Below are 7985 nucleotides of genomic sequence, written 5' to 3'. Positions count from 1 at the left end.
TAAAGAACTCTTGAGAAAGTGTCCACACCATTTATACCAGATTGGTTAATTATTCAAACCTATTATAATGGGTTAATTGTTTCTCTTAGATCTATTATCGATGTCGCTGCTGGTGGTTCATTGATGTCAAAACCATTTCCTCAGAGGAGGGAGTAGGAAACTGATGTGAGATTGTTAGCCCTTAGAGGAGAGAGTAGTGGGAGCTCTAGTGTGGCAGCCGGTATCCTCCCAGCCAAACCACAGAAATAGGGACCAAACTTTGGATTAATCAATGTTCTTAATAACACTCATATAAGAGTAAAGATTAGGATTGGTCCCATTTGGCATAAAACAGTTTTTATATATATTTTTTCAAATGATTTTTATTTTTTCACAATCCATATGCTCAATGTCCTGAAAAATGCTTTCTTAAATTTGAACTTTCTGCCAACAAAAATTTTGTTTAGTTTTAGTAATTTTACTTTTGAAAGTTTAGTTTCTTGTTTAGTTAACTTTGTCTTTCAACTGCATTTTAAATAGCATTCACTTCAGTAGTTAATATTCAAACTTCTCACTTTACTTTGTGTATTTTAAAAATAGTACTTTACATTATAATCTCATGAACTATTTAGAGTTATTTCTAACTTCCATGTGAGATTGATATCTAGGACTTCATTAAAGCTATTTATTACTTGAGTGATATGTATACTTGCATTATTTTTAAAGGGGATTTGGCAGTTAAAAAGAGTTTTAAGGATAAACCATTTTTATTAAAATTATTTTTTGTTGGGATTACATTGCATATTTATTATTATATCTGTCGTGTGCATTTTGTAATATTCAAAAATAATTACAAAATTAACACACTATATCTAACCGCATCAAATTTTTGGCGTCGTTGTCAGGGAAGTAATGGAAAGCAGTAGTACTAAATTACTTTATGATTGATAGTATTTTTATTTTAAAAATTAAAAAAAAGAGTGTTCGTAGTTTAATTTGAACATTTTCTTATTTCAATGTGTTTACTTATTTTAAATAACTTGTTTTGTTTTTTTTATGTGTAGTGTAAGATTTGAAAATTTTGTATCTTATGATTTTGAATTAGAAAGAACTAATAAAAAAATTTGAAAACAACAAAAAGCGATAGATCATATTAGCAAAATGACATACAATTTGAGTAATGCTGGTAATGAAAATGAACTTCATCAGAGACCTTTAAGAGATTATGCTAATCCAATAGCAAATGAAATTAATTTGAGTATACAAAACCTCATTGTAGGTATCAATTCATTTGCGCTTAAACTTACTATTATCCAAAGGGTACAAAATAATCAGTTTAGGGGAACACCAACTGAAGATCCTAATTTACACCTTGCTAGTTTTCTATAATTGTGTGCTACATTTGAATATGATGGAGTGTAAAATGATGTCGTCAGACTTAAATATTTTCCTTTTTCACTAAGGGATAAAGCTAAGATGTGGTTAAACTCGTTAGCACGTGAATCTATCAGAACTTGGGGAGATTTGTCACAAAAATTCTTATCTAAATATTTCTCACCTTTAAAAGTTGTTATGCTTAGAAATGATATTATATTTATTTGTCAATTTGAAGGGCAATCAATTTATGAAGCATGGGAAAGATTTAAAGATCTTCTATTTAAAGATCTTGGAAAGATTTAAAGATCTTCTTAGAAAGTTTCCACACCATGCGTTGCCAGATTGGTTAATAATATACATTTTTTATAATGGGTTGGTTGAATCTGTTAGATATATAATTGACGATATTGTTGGTGGATCGTTAATGTCAAAACCTTTCGATGAAGCCTATTTATTAATCGAAGAGATGACTACTAATAATTTTCAATGGCCTTTTAATAATTTTCAATGGATTTTCAATGGCCTTTTGAAAGGGTAAATCCAAAAAGAGTAGCTAGTATTCATGATTCTTATGCAATATCTTTGTTACCTACACAAATAGCTGCTATATTGAAGAAGATAGACCAATATGGAATGAATTATTCTCAGACATCACCTGTGTTTGAGGAAATTTCTTTAGGAAAAATGATAGAATCTCAATCTTCTTATGAGACCTTAAATAGAATAAATAATTGTAATAAATAATTGTTCAAATAATCCTTATGCCAATTATTATAATCCCGATTGGAAGAATCATCCAAATTCTAGTTGGAGAAACAATAATTCTAATGCTGCAAATCCGCAATGGGGAAACAACACTGCGAACCAATTCAAAAACTCCAACAATCAAGGAAATGCAACTTATAAGGAAATGCAACAATCAAGGAAATGCAACTTATAAACCTTATTACCCTAATAATTTGCAAAATTTGCAAAGTAAGGAGAAAAAGTTATCAAGGGAAGAATTGATATTGCAAATGGGAAGTCAATTACAAAGTTAAGGAGCTGTAATTAGAAACATGAAAAATCAATTGTGATGTATTGCTACTACAATTAGCAATAGACCTCCAGGGACATCGTCAAGTAATCTAGCAATGTTGAAGTAAATCCTAAGGATCATAACAAAGAGCAAATTAAATCTATTCAATTGAGAAGTGGAAAAGAATTAGAAAACACTGTTCAAAAATAAGTTAAACTTGAAAAAGATTAGGTGGAAAATGAAAAATTGGGTGAAGATTTTTCATTTTGAGTTAGAATGCCCTATTAAACTAATGAAAATCACTATAGCAAGACCACCACCTTCATTTCCTCAAGGACTGAAGCAGAAAAATAATGATAACCAATTTTCTAAATTTTTAGAAATATTGAGGAAATTAACAATAAACAGCCCATTTGTTTAAGCTTTGGAACAAATGACAATCTATGTGAAGTTCATGAAGGATATAATTAATAAAAAAAAGGAAGTTTGTAGATAATGAAATTGTTGCACTAAGTGAAGAGTGTAGCGTTGTAATTCAAAAAAAGCTTTCCAAAAAAATTAATGATCCTGGATGTTTTACAATTCCTTGTGCTATTGACGAATTATGTGAAGTTCATGAAGGATATAATTAATAAAAAAAAGGAAGTTTGTAGATAATGAAATTGTTGCACTAAGTGAAGAGTGTAGCGTTGTAATTCAAAAAAAGCTTTCCAAAAAAATTAATGATCCTGGATGTTTTACAATTCCTTGTGCTATTGACGAATTATTTTATGGAAAAGCCTTATGTGATTTAGGAGCCAGTATTAATCTTATGTCATTATAAATTTTTAGGAGTTTGAGCTTAGGAGGTATTTCACCTACGACTGTAACTTCTGAGTTAGTTAATCGTTTGATTACCTATCGTACATGAGTTATAGAAGTTGTTTTGATAAAAGTTGATAAATTTATCTTTCCTTTGGACTTTATTGTATTAAATATGGAGGAAGATAAATAAATTCCTATTATTTAATGAATACCATTCCTTGCCACTGGAACAGCTTTAATAAATGTGTATAAAGGAGAGCTAACTATGAGAGTTAGTGACCAAGAGGTTACATTTAATATTGCAATATCAATGAGATACCCTACAAAAGATTAAGAGATTGAATACTTCAGAATGGATATTAATGAATATTTAAGCCATGAATATTTCAAAAAGACATTTGAAAATGAATTTGAAAATGAATATATGGAATATCAACATGAGGATAAAATTCAAGATGAATTTTCAGAGGTGAGTAAAAAAGATTTGGATTATGTTCAGGAAATATTTGAGATATTAGATCCTACAAAAAAGTAACAAGAATTAGATTTCATCTATTGGAAACCTCCTGAATTACGACGGAAAACACTTCCTACACATTTAAAGCATGCATTTTTAGGAGTTTTATCTACATTACCTGTTATATTGTCCTCAGAATGGACTGATGAGCAAGAGCAACAGTTGTTGGAAATGTTGAAAAGATATAAGAAAGCCTTTGGATGAAGATTAACTGATATTAAAGGAATCAGTGCTTCAATTTGTACGCATAGAATTTTATCAGAAGATCAACATGAACCAAGAGCTAATGAACCAAGAGCTAGAGCTAATCCTCAAAGGAGATTAAATCCAATGATGAAAGAAGTTGTGAAGAAAGAAATTTAAAAATAGTTAGATGCTAAATTAATTTATCTTATTTCAGAGAGTGTTTGGGTAAGTCCAATTCACTGTGTTTCAAAGAAAAGAGGTGTGACTGTAGTGACAAGTGAGCAAGATAAATTAATATCAACAAGTCAAGTCACTTGTTGGCAAATCTTCATAGATTATAAGAAAATAAATCCTGCCAATAGGAAGGATCAGTTTCCTTTACCCTCTTTGGATCAAATGTTGGATAGGTTGTTTGGGCACAAATATTTTTATTTTCTAGAAGAATATACCGACTATCATCAAATATCAATTTCTCCAAAGGATCAAGAGAAAACAACATTACTAATACTTATGGAACTTTTGTTTTTTAGCAAATACACTTTGGATTATGTAATGCACCTACAAAATTTTAAAGATGTATGATGTCAATTTTTAGCAACTTAAATGAAAAAGGGATTAAAGTCTTTATGGATGACTTTTCTGTATTTGGAACTTCATTTGAAATATGTCTAAATAATTTAGAGAAAGTTCTGGAATGTTTTGAAAAGATTAATCTTGTATTTAACTATTGAACTTGGAAAAATGTCAATTTATGGTTGCAGGAGGAATTGTGCTTGGACGTAAAATTTCAGAAAAAGGCATGGAGGTAGATCCTGCAAAAATTCAGCTTATATTAAACCTACCTCCACCCACTACAGTAAGAGGAGTTAGGAGTTTTTTAGGATGTGTTAGATTTTACAGGTGATATAATAAAGATTTTTCAAAATTTACTAAACCTTTATTCCAACTTCTGGAAAATAAAATTTGACTTCATCCAAGATTGCCTTAAAGCCTTTGAAACTTTAAAGGAAAAATTGATCACTGCTCCTATAATTGTTTCACCTGATTGGAAGAAACCTTTTGAATTAATGTGTGATACTAGTGACTATGCAATTGGAGTTGTATTAGGACAAAGATATGATAAGATTTTTAAAGTTAAATACTATGCTAACTGATACACCTAAAATATAGTGTTCTTAGACACCTTTTTATATTTATTTTTGAGATATTGCACTTTAATGAAAGGTATTTTTGGATTTTTTTGCAGATATTGGTAAAAAGGGTGAAAAGTGCTTAAAGGAGTGAAAAAGGATCAAAATATGCAAAAAGGTGAAAGATATTGCAGTTAAACAGAGAAGGCCGAGCCTAAGTGCTAGAGGACCCACGCTTAAGCGACAGCGGCAGTTATTGGATGAGTAAATTCAGTTTTTATAAATTTCAAAGAGGTTTTTGAGGCACCCATTGGCTCAATAGTGGGTTATAACCACCATGAACCAAAATTATCACGAAAGGATGCATCTATTGGGGAAATACATCGAATCTAGACATATTTTGAAGAGAAACCAAGGAACCTTTTGGAAAATTATAAAAGAAAGAAGAGTGAACATAGGTGGAAAGGTTCATTCAGATTAATGAAAGTCGGTCCCTACGGAGTAGTTATTTTTGAAGATCCTAAGACTGGAAGGATATTTAAAGTGAATCTGCATAGATTGAAATCATATTTTGCAAAGATCGGTCTTTAAAGAAACTATAATGTTGGATCACCAAGAATAAAGACTGAGAATGTCGGGTTGATGACTCTAAACCAAGCGCTTTGTGGGAGGCAACCCATATTTATCATTGTTTACTTTGCTTTCGAGTTTTTGTTCAAAATATTTTACGTATATTTATATGTATATCTTTATATAGTTTGTGTATTTGCAAAAAAATTTATAAACATCTTTATTTAACTAATTTTATGGAAAAATTAAGAATTTATTAGATCAAAATTGAAATAGTGTTTTTTTAGCACTGGTGCATGATGTGCCAGATTGGCGCATGAATCATTGAATTCCAGAGAGCTGGTGCATGATGCATCAAAATCAGTGCATGATGCGTCGCTGCGATAAAAATAATTTAAAATGATTTAAAAGGCATTTTTTGGCAATTTTGGGTTGTTTCTTCTCTTTATTACTCCTAAAAATTGATTCCTAAGTCTATTTTAAGAGGAAAAAATGAGGGAAATGCCACTAGATTTCTAATCCAATGGCGTCCCACTCCAATAATTACTCTGAGATTTGGAATTTTCAACCTGAAAACGTTAGTTAGTTTTGATGTGTAGAAGTTGCATGACCGTGTTCTAGTGAAAAAGAGGCTAATCAAAAAAAGGGGGTTTGTAAATCAAGGATTCAACACACCAAAGACTCGAGTTGAAGATATCATTGTGCAGAAACGTTCATAAGTGCTTTCTTACATTACTGTCACCATAGTTGTCTCTGTGATGAAAGAGTTTTATGCAAATCTCCATGGAATCAACCAAGGAATTTTCTATGTACGAGGCAAGTTTGTGCAATTTACTCTAAGAATAAATGAGATGTTTATGATTGAAAATGTGTCTATCTATCATTACACAAATTTTACCCCTATGAGAGATAATATGAATGAACTCTACTGGTACCTTACAGATGAAGATGACAATTGAGAGGCCAGAGATAATGGGAATGTAAGTTTCTCATCATCATTGTAAAATCGTACTTCTAAGGCATGACACTTCTTTATTTCATAAAAATTACTACCTACCATGAAGATCAGTAAGGTGACTTAGGAGAGTGCTATTTTAAATTATTGTATTCAAACCGGAAAATCTATTGATATTGGAGCAAATCATTGTGAAATCGGTTTTGGGTTCGATTGTGAATGGGTCTGTAACTGAGCTCAGACATCCATCCACTATTTACCTACTGTGCAATCAATTGCAATTACCTTATGAATGTTGGGAAAAAGTGCTTCTTCCTTGGAAGCCGATGGATCCAAAAGTCTATCGTAGTTGTGCTGGAATGGGAGATGAAAATGATATGAATGTACTGATGGATCAAGAATCCCATAATTCATCACATATTCAGCCTTACTTCAGTTCTAAAGCACTTTTGAAGAGGAAAAATAAGATATAAAAAGAGCTGTAGAATCTTATGCATGCAATAGGAAATATTTTTGAAATATTAGGTCACTTGGATTGAAGACTTAAAGAACATTTTGAGCATACTGGTCGTATTGAAGATGGTTTGGTACATATGTTCCAGAAACATGCTTAGATTGGGGAGGATTCGACTGATAGGTTTTCTAACCGACATGTTTGGGCACTACCAATCTATGGGAGATATCCAAGAGGATAGGAGTGAAGAAAATGTTTGAACTTAGCTTATGCATGTAACATTTTGTTTAGTAATGTTTGTTTTAGTTGTTTGTTGTGTTGGATTGCATTTACTTTTATTGCTGAACTATATCAATGTTCATGTTTGAAAATTTTGATGGTTAGATTTCAATGTTAAGATGTCTTGTTTGCTTTAAACATTGAATTAGATGTTTGTTGGCTTGATAAAAGTTAGTTCGTAAAAGCAAGGATTTTATATATAAAAGTAAGTTTTGTGTTTTTTGTGAAAAATGGATGTTAGAGTAATGTTTAATCATGCTTATAAGGGTTCATTTGAGTTAATTAGAGGTAGATGTAAAGTGGTACGAAGCAGATTTTCACAAAAACTGAAATCTGGAAAGATTAAGGCGTTGGAGCATGATTCACTGGAATGGCGCATGATGTGTCGTTTTATAGAGAGTTGGTGCTTGATGTACGTAAAACCCGAACACACCTAATTGCCTTAGAAATAGAAAAATTGCACGAAAAAGCTTCATTTTCATTGCTTGGGTCGTCTCCTACCTCAAAACCTTAACCTAGGGCTTTACATTGAGAGTGGTAGAGAAGATTTTAGAGGCAAAATATCATAAATTTCATCTTCTCTTGCTAAGTGCTTCACTTTAACTTAGAAAATTTTTTTTTCACCATGGATTTTTCCTACATTGTGGAAGATCCAAAATTTGGGATTTTTTTATGAAAAATCTTGAAGAAAATTCATGGTGAAAAGTTTCTTAATA

Source organism: Phalaenopsis equestris, unplaced genomic scaffold (genome assembly GCF_001263595.1).
Source record: "Phalaenopsis equestris unplaced genomic scaffold, ASM126359v1 Scaffold216714, whole genome shotgun sequence".
In the NCBI taxonomy this organism is placed as follows: Eukaryota; Viridiplantae; Streptophyta; class Magnoliopsida; order Asparagales; family Orchidaceae; genus Phalaenopsis; species Phalaenopsis equestris.
The sequence above is the reverse complement of the archived record's forward strand: the minus strand, read 5'-3'. Positions refer to the sequence as shown.